At 42.9% G+C, this 15,637-nt stretch overlaps 1 long non-coding RNA gene across 1 annotated transcript; it reads right to left on the bottom strand.

Annotated features, from left to right (window-relative positions):
* Positions 1–2,391: 2,391 nt before the first annotated feature.
* LOC118484729 lies at positions 2,392–12,992 on the bottom strand. Its single transcript, XR_004874195.1, has 3 exons — positions 12,845–12,992; positions 2,965–3,085; positions 2,392–2,869 (listed from the first exon to the last, which is right to left on the bottom strand). It is a non-coding gene; the product is annotated as an uncharacterized LOC118484729 (long non-coding RNA).
* Positions 12,993–15,637: the final 2,645 nt, after the last annotated feature.

Raw genomic sequence — 15,637 nt, 5'->3', positions numbered from 1 at the left:
ACAAACGTATTCAAAATGGGTAATGCGTGGAAGCCCAATCGCATTAACCTGGGAAATATGAAGCCCATACCCCCTTAACACAGCAGCAGTAAACTTTGTTATCGGCAACCTGAAACTACCCTCCCGGAAAAACGCAGCATACAAAGTGATATAACCCGGGGGGGTGTCTAAAGCAGTAGATCCAGCAGGAGGATACTGAGCCCCCCACTCAGGGCGGAAGTTCATACCCCTCACCAGATTCTGAAACTCCTCCTCCTTCCAACCAATAACAGCCTGGTCCGGACCAGGAGGGGCTTTCCCCCTATGTTTTCTTTTCTTTCGGGTAGGATTCTTCTCAGACATGGTATAAGTACCAAGAAGTAGAAGATCTGAACTCAAGAAAAATATGAAGAAACGGAGAATAAGGGAAGAAGATAGAGAGAAAATCACAGTTGAAATTTGAAAATGTAAAGGAGAAAGGGTAACCGCCTCCTATTTATACCCATCGCATTTAATGCGATGGGTAGTGGACCGTCAGAACCTTTTAAAAGTAACCAATAAAGGAGCGACACGTCAGAAGAGAGAGAAGACGTCGGCTCGTTTTTCGGGAAGCAGGGGCGACAAGGCCGCCTGACGTGACAGGAAGTCACTGAAAAAGCAACTGTTCACCTCCGATAAGACAGGGATGTCAGACAGTCACACCAAACACTTCCCCATAACCACCAAACTTCCACCAGAAGGAAACATCAAGAGCCAAAACACATGCGCCATGCGTCCATTTGGCTCACTTTTTTCAAAGGGCCAAAACCCATGCGCCATGCGTCCATTTGGCTCACTTTTTTCAAAGGGCCAAAACCCATGCGCCATGCGTCCATTTGGCTCACTTTTTTTCAAAGGGCCAAAACCCATGCGCCATGCGTCCATTTGGCTCACTTTTTTCAAAAGGCCAAAACCCATGCGCCATGCGTTCATTTGGCTCACTTTTTTTCAAAGGGCCAAAACCCATGCGCCATGCGTCCATTTGGCTCACTTTTTTCAAAAGGCCAAAACCCATGCGCCATGCGTCCATTTGGCTCACTTTTTTCAAAGGGCCAAAACCCATGCGCCATGCGTCCATTTGGCTCACTTTTTACAAAGGGCCAAAAACCCATGCGCCATGCGTCCACTTGGCTCACTTTTCCCCAAAAAAAAAAAAAAAAAAAAAAAAAAAAAAAAAAAAACCTCCACGCGCCGCAAAAGCTCACTACTTCCATAAGTCCAGAATCCCTCCTAGACGATCAACTCAACTAGAAGGCACACTAGACTGGGGGGACTTGAAGAGGTATGGTCCCAATTCCCTGCCTACATGGCAGGGACCACACCACTTTTGAGCATACAAGGCGTCCACATCAGCGTAGCAATCCAGAAGCTTCTAGAAGCTTCTGGAAGACTCGCAGCTGGCACCAAAGATGCTCTATCCGACATAAAGGACAACACGTGTCACCACTCGCAGAACGCCACGTAGGCCTGCGACGAATCAGGGAGCAGAGCTGACAAACCCAGTACGAGGTATCCAGCGTGAGCGAATGTAAGAACGCCACGTGTACCACTACACCTGCCATGACAGAGCAGACCAAGAGGATATTCCTCTTGGTCGGACAGCTGGCGCGCGCCCACAGCTGGCACAGCTGCTCCTTCCTTCTTCACCCTCCGGCTATAAATAGGACCCTTCATCATTCAGGTTCAGGATCTTCACTCTCCATACACACTCTATACACACACTGTTTATTTCTCTCAGAACAGTACTTATTCTCACGCCGGAGCCTGGTTAAGAGGGAAACCCCCCTTCTCCCCCTCTTAACGAGACTAACGGTGTTTACTGTTTTGCAGATCTCCAGCCATTGTTGCGAACAAGAAAAGAGGTTGAACCCCACCGACGAAATAACCCCATTGATTATCCTTGTGTTAACCAGTGTTTCAACAAAAATAATTCTAAATTAAGTTTATCAAAAATATTATAGGAGTGTCGTCAAAAAAATAAATAAATAAATATACATTTATAGTTATAGTTATAAAAGTTATTTGAATTCAATAAGTTTCCATTAGTGGTTCGTTTAAAAAGTATATATATACATATTTTAACGAAAATCGGGTAGAGTTTCCTCTATTTTTGGACGATCCCGACGATACAAGTCGTCAATGTTTTTCAAAATTCAATCAATTCAATAACAATATATATGTCTTATTTTGTAGCGAATAATCTCTAATATATAGTTCGTCACAAAAAGTCGGTACTAAATATTATTTATAAAAATAAAGGACATCATCATCCTCGAAATATGAATATCAACATCCCACTGTTGTTATTATTATATCTTCTTTTTTGTGGGATTAATGTGCTCAATAGTTTCATCAAGGATTTGGCAAAGAAACAACATGTAAAAGGTTGAAACGAAACGAGTAAAAAAAAGAGTCGATACCGAACGGTGACGTTGGCCAGGGTTGACTGACTTGGACCATCTTTGACTGAACCGATTTATTGTTTTGACCAAACTCGAGCCGAGACATAAAACAGAATCGACGTGAATCCGAGTGAACCAAGCCCTCGAATACTAACTCGGATCTAACGAACCAGACCCGACCCAAGCCGGAACCACCATCGCTACCACTGACGGCTGATAACCACCTCCGTACCGAAATCCAAACCGAGGCTCGAAACGTCATCGGATATTGACCGAGTATTGACCAGAACTTGAAGCCGGTGTCGGAACTGAACAAAACGCGAAACAACCACCATCTTCGTTGTCGCCGACACAGGTGCGGTTCCGGTAGGTGCTTTGCCACCACCACCAGTTGTCGTGTCACACCACCATCACCATTACAACCGAGCACCATCGGAGACACACCCAACCTTTCTCAAACGAAAACGAAAGGAAAAAAAAAGAAGCCTTTAACAGTGGAGTCGAACCATCGGTCTAAACAGAAACGAAGGGGAGGCATACTTACCGGAGAAAAGGTTTGAACTCGAACCATGGCTATCGAAGACGAGAACGGGCACCTCCATTGCTCCGAGGAGAAAACGGATGCCGGATTCGTGATCAGGGGGTTCAGTTTAGGGGGTACGCGCCTTCTGTGACACCCCGTTGAAACACGCTAGCTTGGCAGTGGCTGCTTCAACTTTCGGGACGAAAGTTCTTAAAACTTGGGGATAATGTGACACTCGAGGTTTTTCCGAACGAACACCTTGTAATATTTTGTGTATATAAATATTATTAAATGGAAACGTGATCTTTATTTGCTTAACGTGTGTTGTATGTATGTATTATATATATATGTATGTGAGTCGAGACCACGACTCGCAACCGCTTGGTTGCGAGTGGGCCTTTGGGCCGTAACCGGCTTGGGCCGAAACCCCAAGCCCAACCCGAAACATCCCCTTGTATATATCCCACCTTTCCCCCACTTCTTCCATTTTACACACACATACACTTCTACTTTTTCTCTCAACTAAGAAAACCCTCAAACATCATCCCAACCTTCTCCAACTTTCGGATTCAAGCAAGGATCTCGGACAAGATCACCATACGGACACTTCATCTTCCCTCACCTTCTTCCTTTGTTTTCGGCTCCTTCTTCACAAACCGGTTAGTGTGTAATTAATGCCTTGTATGTTTGCTTGAATGATGTGTTTATGAAATAGAAAAGAAAATGTTTGGTTAGGAACATTATGCATGATTCTAGGGTGATTTGTGAAGTAAAATATATGTGAAAACCATTTATGTGTGAATACTTGTGACATGTTTAAAATGACTAGAAAATGGTAGTTTACAAGTGTTCATGGCCAATCAAACTATACTTCTTTGTTTCTTGCAAAATGATGATTGATTAACATAAGTTTCGGCTATGTATTGTATGCTCTTTGTTCTTGCAATGTTAATCTTGTTAAAATATGTGATTTTGGATCATAAATATATGGTTAGGTTGACATGAAAACCCTAGAAAAAATGATGAACATAGGATGAACTTCTTGAATGTGGTTTGAAGGTTTTAAAAATGGTAAAGTTTGATCTATATGGTCTAATGGTCAAATGAGGAAAAGTGTTTGTAGAAATCTTATTGGTTATTTCCGGATTTGGGCCTGAATTCTTGGTACAAAATGGACTGATGCATCTGCATCATCACGTGTGTATGAAAGGGACAGTTTCCGACTCGCAACCACGGCTTTACGACTCGAGACCACGCCGTTGCGACTCGCAACCAAAGCATGACAAGTCGAAACCACGAGGTTGCGACTCGAAACTACGACGGTTGCGACTCGCAACCAAAACGTGACAACTCGAGACCACGGTTACGACTCGCAACCATAACGTGACAAGCCGAGACCACCTGGTTGCGACTCGAGACCAGCTGGTTGCGAGTGGGCCGTCCACTTTGGTTATTGGGCCATTATGTGACTTGGGCTATCTGTTGACTGGATTATGTGTTGCTGTTGACTGTTTAATTGTTTAGGCCGGTCCAATAACCCAATGACTGTTTACTTGTATGCATGTTACGTACCTGTATGTATTTCACGTGAATGCTTGTATACCGAACCTGACCTATACCGGTAACCATGTTAGGACGTGGTGACCAACGTGATTGACAAGTAACCTAAACCTACCGAGCAACCCAAGGTGAGTTCACAACTTAAAAGCATGCGTCCCGGTGGTTTGGGACACGAGACTAACAACCCTATCCCCTGGTAAAAGGGGATACCATTTACATACCTTCCCTAGTTATTGGGAACAAAACTTACTTTTCCTTCCCGGGTATTGGGAAACCTTTTGGTTAATCACTGTTTATACGGATTGCAACTAACGGCACTAAACGAAACTCTATCACTCAAGTCCCTACTACAAATACCGATTAGTCGCCGGGTTAGGCGAGCGAGTTATTAGTTGATAGCGCTATTTAGGTGTTTACCAGCCTCACACCGTGCCCTGGTTTGGGATCGGTCGTGAACTAATGTACTCAGAAATCCGTCAATGATGATAGAACATTGACATCGGGGCATCCTGCGGATACGCAACGGTTACCTAGTGTTCGGTATTGGAAAAACAGTTTAGTCGCTAACTTTTGGGGTAGCTCCCCAGGGCATGTATAAACGGATAAATTAACCGGTGAAACAAAGTTTTTGGTAATTAAAACTGGACAACTAGTGAACTCACTCAGCATTTTTGTTGACCCCTTACTGCATGCTTCGCAGGTAACCAGTGACGAAGGAGCTTGCAGCTTGGGAACGTGTAGTGTCTGTTCACCCTTGTGCTGGGTGTTACCTTATTTTGAAACATGAACTTTGTCTAAACTACTTTACTTATGCTTCCGCTACTTATTAACTGTTTGAACTTAAAACTTTAAACTCTGAACTTAATATTTGCTAAGCTTATGAATAGCAAGTATTACTTTTGTTATCAACTTAAGTATTCGGTATAATTGGTGGCTGGATCCTGGTCAGTCACGCCCCCGAAGCGGGTGTTATCCGCAGGTGGATTTTGGGGGTGTGACAGATTGGTATCAGAGCCATTGGTTATAGTGAACTTGGTTTTAAAAAGGGGGAAATCTTTTTGGAGAAAAACCAGACTATAACCCGTGACTCGTAACGACACTACACTCCAAGTGCAAGGCTCGACACTTTTGACCTCATAGCTCGGACTAGTGTTTACTTGTTTGCTTTATGTTTCCTGTTATGCTATACATATTAGTGTGCCTAAATCAGATAGATACACCTCTCTCTTCTATCTCATTCTCGCTACACTACGACATCGCACTCATACTGTGTTTTCTGGTTATGAAGACAATGAGTGGACGCGGAAGGGGAAACATTAACATGACGCAGGCTCAGTTCACTAACCTGCTCAACACCGTGGCTGCAGCTTTCGCAGCTCACCCTATAGGTAAGCTCGTTGTTTTTAGGATGTTTAGATCCTACCGCCACATCGACTTTTCGCCTCTAAACCTATACGCTTCGCTTCTCACGAACAGGTCAGCATGCACCTGCGCAACCACCAGTGTGTACTTTCAAAACTTTCATGGATTGCAAGCCTCTCCCTTTCAACGGCACTGAGGGTGCCATAGGTCTTCTGCATTGGATTGAGAAAATTGAAGCTGTCTTTGCTGTTTGCGAGTGTCCCACTGCAAATTGGGTGAAATTTGCTACTGCTACGCTTGAAGGAAGCGCGCTTTCTTGGTGGAAGGCGCAGATTCAGATGTTTGGGTTGGAAACTGCAAATGCTACGGCATGGGAGGATTTCAAGGACATGATTAAGGAGGAATACTGTCATCGGGATGACATCCACAAGCTTGAGAATGAGTACTATGAGCTCAAGATGGTTGGGTCAGAGATTGAAACTTACACCAAGCTGTCTAATGATTATGCTGCTCTTTGCCCAAACATGTCTCGACCTATGTATCGAAGAATCGAACTGTATATCAAGGGTTTGGCTCCAGAAATTCGAAGCCATGTAACTTCAGCCAACCACACTACCATTCAGCCGATCGTTCGACTTGCTCACAAACTTACTGATCAGGCCGTAGAGGAGGGCAGGTTGCCCAAAAGGATCAGTGCTACTGTCGGAACTTCTAGTGACAGCAAGCGTAAGTGGGAAGGAAGTCAGAGCAAGGATGCTAACCCCACTCAGGCCCCAGCACAGCAAAGGAAAACTGAAAACAACAAAGGCACTCAGCAACAGGGTGGCTACCGGGGAAACTACCCTAAGTGCAACAAGTGTAACAAGCACCACAATGGGGCGTGTAACAGGGGCCAGTGTCAGCGATGCCACAAGGTGGGGCACGAAGCCAAGGATTGTAGAAGTCAGTTCCCAGCTAGACAGAATCAGCAACAGCCCCAACAGCAACAGCAACAGCAGCAGGGAAACAACCGAGCATGTTTTAAGTGTGGAGCTGAGGGGCACTTTAAAAAGGATTGCCCTGAACTGAATCAGAACCGCAACAATAATCAGGGAGCTGGGAACAACAATCAGAACAACAATGCTGGGAATGGTGCTAGAGGACGGGCTTTCGTGATTGGAGCTGGCGAAGCAAGGAATGACCCCAATGTCGTGGCGGGTAAGTTCCTACTCGATGATCGTTATGTTTCTGTGTTATTTGATTCCGGTGCCGATGCTAGTTATGTATCCCTACGTATTAGTAAGAAGCTTAAGCGTCCGCTTTCGTTACTAAGTTCTCCTCATATCGTCGAGTTAGCTAATGGTAGAAACATCGAGGCCTCACATGTTGTCAAAGGCTGCAAACTAGAGTTGTCTGGTCAGACATTTAGTATCGATCTTTTCCCTGTTACTCTCGGAAGCTTCGACGTCGTTGTTGGTATGGATTGGTTATCCAAGCATCGCGCTGAGATCCTCTGTCAAGAGAAAGCAGTTCGTATTCCTCGCCGTTCTGGCAAACCCCTCATCGTACAAGGTGGCAAAAGTGGAGAAATCTCCGGCGTTATCTCATTCTTGAAGGCCCAGAAGTGTCTACGAAAAGGGCACACCGCTATCTTAGCACTTGTCACCAACACGCAGGAAAAGGAAAAGAGGATTGAAGACTTTCCAGTAGTGCGTGACTACCCTGAGGTATTTCCTGAGGAATTACCTGGACTCCCTCCCCATCGTCAGGTCGAATTCCAAATCGAGCTAGCTCCCGGAGCAGCGCCTATAGCTCGTGCACCTTATCGACTAGCCCCCGCAGAATTGAAGGAACTCTCTATTCAACTACAGGAACTTTTGGATAAAGGATTTATCCGTCCTAGTTCGTCACCCTGGGGAGCACCGGTACTCTTTGTTAAGAAGAAGGACGGCACGTTCCGAATGTGTATTGATTATCGTGAGCTGAACAAGGTTACCATCAAGAATCGTTACCCCCTCCCGCGAATCGACGATTTGTTTGATCAGTTGCAAGGATCAAGCTACTATTCTAAGATTGACCTGCGATCAGGCTACCATCAGTTAAGGGTCCGTAATGAAGACATTTCCAAAACTGCATTCAGAACTCGTTATGGTCATTATGAATTCCTCGTTATGCCCTTTGGAATGACCAACGCCCCTGCAGTGTTCATGGATCTCATGAACCGGGTATGCAAACCCTACCTCGACAAGTTTGTGATCGTGTTTATAGACGACATTTTGATCTACTCGAAAAGTCAGGAAGAGCATGAACAGCACCTACGCCTTATCCTCGAACTCCTCCGCAATGAGCAACTGTACGCCAAGTTCTCGAAATGCGACTTCTGGCTTCGGGAAGTCCATTTCCTTGGGCACGTGGTTAACAAGGATGGAATCCACGTCGACCCTGCAAAGATCGACTCTATAAAGAATTGGCCTACCCCTAAGACTCCGACCGAAGTTCGCCAATTCTTGGGATTGGCAGGTTACTACCGCAGATTCATTCAGGGGTTCTCAAAGATTGCACAACCCCTCACTACGCTCACTCAGAAAGGCGTCACCTACAAATGGAGTGAAGCTCAGGAAACCGCGTTTCAGAAACTAAAGGATAACCTCTGCAATGCTCCTATTCTCTCGTTACCTGAAGGAACGGACGACTTTGTGGTTTACTGCGATGCGTCTATTCATGGGCTCGGTTGCGTGTTGATGCAACGCGAGAAAGTTATTGCTTACGCCTCTCGACAACTTAAGATACATGAAAGGAACTACACAACGCATGATTTGGAACTGGGAGCAGTGATCTTTGCGCTTAAGATATGGAGGCATTACCTGTACGGTACCAAGTGCACCATTTACACCGATCACAGGAGCCTCGAGCATATCTTCAAGCAGAAGGAATTAAACATGCGACAACGCCGATGGGTCGAACTTCTGAATGATTATGAATGCGCCATTAAGTATCATCCGGGCAAGGCCAATGTTGTGGCAGACGCCCTCAGCCGGAAAGACACTGTACCAAGGCGCGTGCGAGCATTACAACTTACCATCCAGTCTAGTCTTCCTACCCAGATCCGAAATGCTCAGATTGAAGCTCTGAAACCGGAAAACATCAGGGCTGAGTCCCTGCGGGGATCGAGGCAGCAACTAGAACAGAAAGAAGACGGCGCCTACTATGTGGCAGGGCGCATTTGGATCCCACTTTACGGAGATCTACGAGAGCTTGTAATGGACGAAGCCCATAAGTCCCGTTACTCAGTACATCCTGGTGCAGATAAGATGTACCACGACTTAAGAACCACATACTGGTGGCCTGGCATGAAGGCCCACATAGCAGCCTATGTTGGCAAATGTTTGACCTGCGCAAGAGTCAAGATCGAGTATCAGAAACCAGCAGGCCTCCTCCAGCAACCCGAAATCCCGAAATGGAAATGGGAGCAAATTTCCATGGATTTTGTCACAGGATTACCTAGATCTCAACGCGGGAATGATACTATTTGGGTGATAATAGATCGATTAACTAAGTCTGCGCACTTCCTGGCCATTAAGGAAACAGACAAGTTCTCAACCTTAGCAGAAATCTATTTAAAGGAAGTAGTCTCCAGGCACGGGGTGCCAACTTCTATTATTTCCGACCGAGACGCTCGTTTTACTTCCGAATTGTGGCAAGCTATGCACAAATCCTTTGGCTCACGTTTGGACATGAGCACCGCTTATCACCCGCAAACGGATGGGCAGTCTGAACGCACCATCCAAACCCTGGAAGACATGCTTAGAGCATGTGTGATCGATTTTGGCAAGAACTGGGAGAAGCATCTACCGCTGGTGGAATTCTCCTACAACAACAGCTATCACACTAGTATTCAGGCGGCACCTTTTGAGGCATTGTACGGTCGTAAATGCCGATCACCTCTCTGCTGGGCGGAAGTAGGTGACAGTCAACTCACAGGCCCAGAACTAGTGGTAGATACAACGGAAAAGATTTCACAAATCAGACAACGCATGGCGGCAGCTCGTGACCGTCAGAAAAGCTACGCTGACAAGCGTAGGAAACCGTTAGAATTCCAGGTCGGGGACCGGGTTCTACTTAAAGTCTCACCCTGGAAGGGTGTGGTCCGTTTCGGTAAACGGGGCAAGCTGAATCCACGGTATGTTGGACCATTCGAAATTACCGAGAAAATCGGTAAGGTTGCTTATAGATTAAACCTGCCTGCAGAGCTGAGTGCAGTGCACAACGTTTTTCACGTATCTAACTTGAAGAAGTGTTTGTCGGATGAAACACTTGTGATTCCTTTTAAGGAACTGACGATTGATGAGCAGCTACACCTTACTGAGGAACCGATTGAGATCACGGATCGAGAAATTAAAACCCTCAAACGTAGCCAGATACCCCTTGTACGAGTTCGTTGGAACTCACGGCGCGGCCCAGAGTTTACCTGGGAGCGGGAGGACCAGATGAAGTCCAAGTATCCCCAGTTGTTCCCAAACGAAAACCCCAGCACTGAAGCTACAACCGAATTTCGGGACGAAATTCCAAACTAACGGGGGGATGATGTGACACCCCGTTGAAACACGCTAGCTTGGCAGTGGCTGCTTCAACTTTCGGGACGAAAGTTCTTAAAACTTGGGGATAATGTGACACTCGAGGTTTTTCCGAACGAACACCTTGTAATATTTTGTGTATATAAATATTATTAAATGGAAACGTGATCTTTATTTGCTTAACGTGTGTTGTATGTATGTATTATATATATATGTATGTGAGTCGAGACCACGACTCGCAACCGCTTGGTTGCGAGTGGGCCTTTGGGCCGTAACCGGCTTGGGCCGAAACCCCAAGCCCAACCCGAAACATCCCCTTGTATATATCCCACCTTTCCCCCACTTCTTCCATTTTACACACACATACACTTCTACTTTTTCTCTCAACTAAGAAAACCCTCAAACATCATCCCAACCTTCTCCAACTTTCGGATTCAAGCAAGGATCTCGGACAAGATCACCATACGGACACTTCATCTTCCCTCACCTTCTTCCTTTGTTTTCGGCTCCTTCTTCACAAACCGGTTAGTGTGTAATTAATGCCTTGTATGTTTGCTTGAATGATGTGTTTATGAAATAGAAAAGAAAATGTTTGGTTAGGAACATTATGCATGATTCTAGGGTGATTTGTGAAGTAAAATATATGTGAAAACCATTTATGTGTGAATACTTGTGACATGTTTAAAATGACTAGAAAATGGTAGTTTACAAGTGTTCATGGCCAATCAAACTATACTTCTTTGTTTCTTGCAAAATGATGATTGATTAACATAAGTTTCGGCTATGTATTGTATGCTCTTTGTTCTTGCAATGTTAATCTTGTTAAAATATGTGATTTTGGATCATAAATATATGGTTAGGTTGACATGAAAACCCTAGAAAAAATGATGAACATAGGATGAACTTCTTGAATGTGGTTTGAAGGTTTTAAAAATGGTAAAGTTTGATCTATATGGTCTAATGGTCAAATGAGGAAAAGTGTTTGTAGAAATCTTATTGGTTATTTCCGGATTTGGGCCTGAATTCTTGGTACAAAATGGACTGATGCATCTGCATCATCACGTGTGTATGAAAGGGACAGTTTCCGACTCGCAACCACGGCTTTACGACTCGAGACCACGCCGTTGCGACTCGCAACCAAAGCATGACAAGTCGAAACCACGAGGTTGCGACTCGAAACTACGACGGTTGCGACTCGCAACCAAAACGTGACAACTCGAGACCACGGTTACGACTCGCAACCATAACGTGACAAGCCGAGACCACCTGGTTGCGACTCGAGACCAGCTGGTTGCGAGTGGGCCGTCCACTTTGGTTATTGGGCCATTATGTGACTTGGGCTATCTGTTGACTGGATTATGTGTTGCTGTTGACTGTTTAATTGTTTAGGCCGGTCCAATAACCCAATGACTGTTTACTTGTATGCATGTTACGTACCTGTATGTATTTCACGTGAATGCTTGTATACCGAACCTGACCTATACCGGTAACCATGTTAGGACGTGGTGACCAACGTGATTGACAAGTAACCTAAACCTACCGAGCAACCCAAGGTGAGTTCACAACTTAAAAGCATGCGTCCCGGTGGTTTGGGACACGAGACTAACAACCCTATCCCCTGGTAAAAGGGGATACCATTTACATACCTTCCCTAGTTATTGGGAACAAAACTTACTTTTCCTTCCCGGGTATTGGGAAACCTTTTGGTTAATCACTGTTTATACGGATTGCAACTAACGGCACTAAACGAAACTCTATCACTCAAGTCCCTACTACAAATACCGATTAGTCGCCGGGTTAGGCGAGCGAGTTATTAGTTGATAGCGCTATTTAGGTGTTTACCAGCCTCACACCGTGCCCTGGTTTGGGATCGGTCGTGAACTAATGTACTCAGAAATCCGTCAATGATGATAGAACATTGACATCGGGGCATCCTGCGGATACGCAACGGTTACCTAGTGTTCGGTATTGGAAAAACAGTTTAGTCGCTAACTTTTGGGGTAGCTCCCCAGGGCATGTATAAACGGATAAATTAACCGGTGAAACAAAGTTTTTGGTAATTAAAACTGGACAACTAGTGAACTCACTCAGCATTTTTGTTGACCCCTTACTGCATGCTTCGCAGGTAACCAGTGACGAAGGAGCTTGCAGCTTGGGAACGTGTAGTGTCTGTTCACCCTTGTGCTGGGTGTTACCTTATTTTGAAACATGAACTTTGTCTAAACTACTTTACTTATGCTTCCGCTACTTATTAACTGTTTGAACTTAAAACTTTAAACTCTGAACTTAATATTTGCTAAGCTTATGAATAGCAAGTATTACTTTTGTTATCAACTTAAGTATTCGGTATAATTGGTGGCTGGATCCTGGTCAGTCACGCCCCCGAAGCGGGTGTTATCCGCAGGTGGATTTTGGGGGTGTGACACCTTCACTCGTCGAAAATCGGTCACCAGAGCTTCGTCGGACCACCGTCTACGGTGGTCGGCCGCTGTGACGCCGCCGCATCTTCCCAGCTCTGCCGGCTTCGCCGGTCGGAATCCGGCTACCGGAAATGGAATGAGAGAGGGGGAGAGTGGGGTGCGGCGAGTGTGTATGTGATTGTGTGTGAGTTTATTATGTTTTTATAGGTAGGGTTTAGTAGGTTGGGCCCAAAGGCCGTTTATCAGTTCTAATGTTTTAGAGTGGCCCAATCGCGCCTACGAGGTCTGTTTTCGAACCCGAGCATCGTAAAATGCCGTAAAATATAGTTTTAGGTTCAAAATATGTAAAATGACGTTGATATTTGATATTTGTCGCGCACGTTTGTCGTTTCGTTAAATAACATGTGAGTTGTGTCGGTGGTCGTTTCAAATCCGTTTTTTGATCTGATTTCGACCGTGATTCCAAAATAGAAACATAAACACATACTTTCTAAAAATAGAAATACGGAAAGAGCGGAGCGTTACACTGTGGTTTGTGGAAAGTAACAACTTTGGGTCCTAATAGTTTAAAATAACATTCTAAGGTATTAACCTTTCAATTTGTAACAAACAGGGGTACTAACACTAACCCATGTTTAATTTTAACAGAGTTCGAGGGTAATTCTGTCCTTTGGCAAACAATAGTCATAAAAAACTAATTAAACCCTCACACGCATGAAAACATACGTATTCTCCAAGTAGCTTGCCTTTTAATATCATGATTGATGAATGATGATATTAATTTTGCTCTGTAAATTTGATATATGTAGCGATGATTAAATTGTATCACGCTTTGGAACTTTGATGATGAAACCATAAACAGGATTCTTCAAACACTTATTCACCGGTTTATTTTTACATCAATTTGAAACTTCACCAATGGAATTTGATACAAAAGCAATTAATTAACCGACATTGACAAATTTAAGAATTTAGTTCATATACAGAATTTTCGAGAGATGTACAATTTCAAACTTCACCAATGGAATTTGATACAAAAGCAATTAATTAACCGTCATTGGCAAATTTAAGAATTTAGTTTTATTGAACTTTCGAGAGATATACAAAAAAATCTTGAACAAAACTCCTACTGATCAATAAGTGAATTAACATTTACTTCTTCATAAAACTCAAATGAGCACTTTGTAACCCACATTGAAGTTAAAGTTTTAGCTAATCAGAATATATAGATTCAAAGTCGAGTTCAGTTGGTTCGTCAAAAGTCTTGATTGTTGCAGGTTTACTACATTTGCTAAACATTATGTTTATTGAAGGTTTTCATCGGAAGTTTCGTCTTAGGTTTTTGTCTGAGGTTTGTTTGAGGTTTTGGGGATCGAAGGTTTCATCAGAGGTTTTGGGGATCGCAGGTTTCGCTCGGAGGTTTTGGAGATCGCAAGTTACGGCTGAAGTTATGGGGATCAAATATATAATTCGGGAAGAAGGCTTTTATTTTGTAAAATGACAAAATTGCCCTCACCTTTTTGGCACGTGAGTGTGGGATCAGTTAAAATTAAATGTAGGTTAGTTTTAGCACCATATTTTGTTACATATTGAATTGTTAATACCATAGGATGTTACTTTAAACAATAAGTACCCTATGTTTTTATTTTCCACAAACCCTATGACTAACAATGTAATTAACTCTTATCTTTATATATGTTTTGATGTAAATTTTGTTCGAATAACTTAGTTTTGTATACAACGATGTCACTTTTCCGTGACTGTCGAATATACCATCGCGACGTGGTTTTTTCGACTGGTTGTTTTAAACGTTTTTTTAAACCATTTGGTCGGCACTCATCTATAAATGTACCATTGCGACTTGTTTTTTTATCTATGTTTAAACCACCCCCGTAATGTGTGGCTATTGTGTTTCTCTTTATATATATTTTGGTGTAAATTTTATTCGAATAACCTAGTTTTCGTATACAATAACATAACTTTTCCGTGATTTCCGAATATAACGTTGCGACGTGTTTTTTTAGCTTTACGTTCGTAATTTACTTACTTTCATCAAATTTCAAATCCGTCACGAAATGCGTATAAGAACCCACTAGTTATATAATACATTTGGGTTCTTATAAAACTAAAATTAAAAAAAATTGTGAATGTTTAAAAATAAATAATTAACGAGTAAACTGCTAAATTCGTCCCTGAGGTTTGACTCAAATTGCTAGATCAGTCCAAAATCAAGTTTTGTTGCTAAAACAGTCCCTGAGCCTAGTTTCTGTTGCTATTTCAGTCCAATAAATTAACACCGTTAGAACCTCAGTTAATGAATGGGTAAAACTGCTAAATTTGTCCCTGAGGTTTGATTCAAGTTGCTAGATCAGTCCAAAATCAAGTTTTTGAATTTGTTAATTATAAACTTATTTAGGTATACAATTTTTCTAGACTTGCATTAATTTTTTGAATTTGTTAATTATAAACTTATTTAGATTATAAACTTATTTAGGTATATAATTTTTTCTAGATTTGCATTAATTTTTTGAATTTGTTAATTATAACTCAATACTATTTAGATTAAGTGTGATCTTATTTAGATACTTACGTATATAACTACTAAATATTTACAAAGTTATAACAATAATAATACCAAATACAGTTTAAGGCGGGTCCAGTTATATTTATGTTCATTGAATAAATCATTAATATCACAAGAGAAAAAAATATGGTAAATGACAGGTTCTTAATGCATCAATACTTGTACCAAATGCATTATATATTTTCTTAAATGTCTTAAAATTTAAGATAAATTAC

The sequence above is a fragment of the Helianthus annuus genome, chromosome 12, assembly GCF_002127325.2.
Source record: "Helianthus annuus cultivar XRQ/B chromosome 12, HanXRQr2.0-SUNRISE, whole genome shotgun sequence".
NCBI lineage: Eukaryota > Viridiplantae > Streptophyta > Magnoliopsida > Asterales > Asteraceae > Helianthus > Helianthus annuus.
The sequence above is the reverse complement of the archived record's forward strand: the minus strand, read 5'-3'. Positions and strand labels throughout refer to the sequence as shown.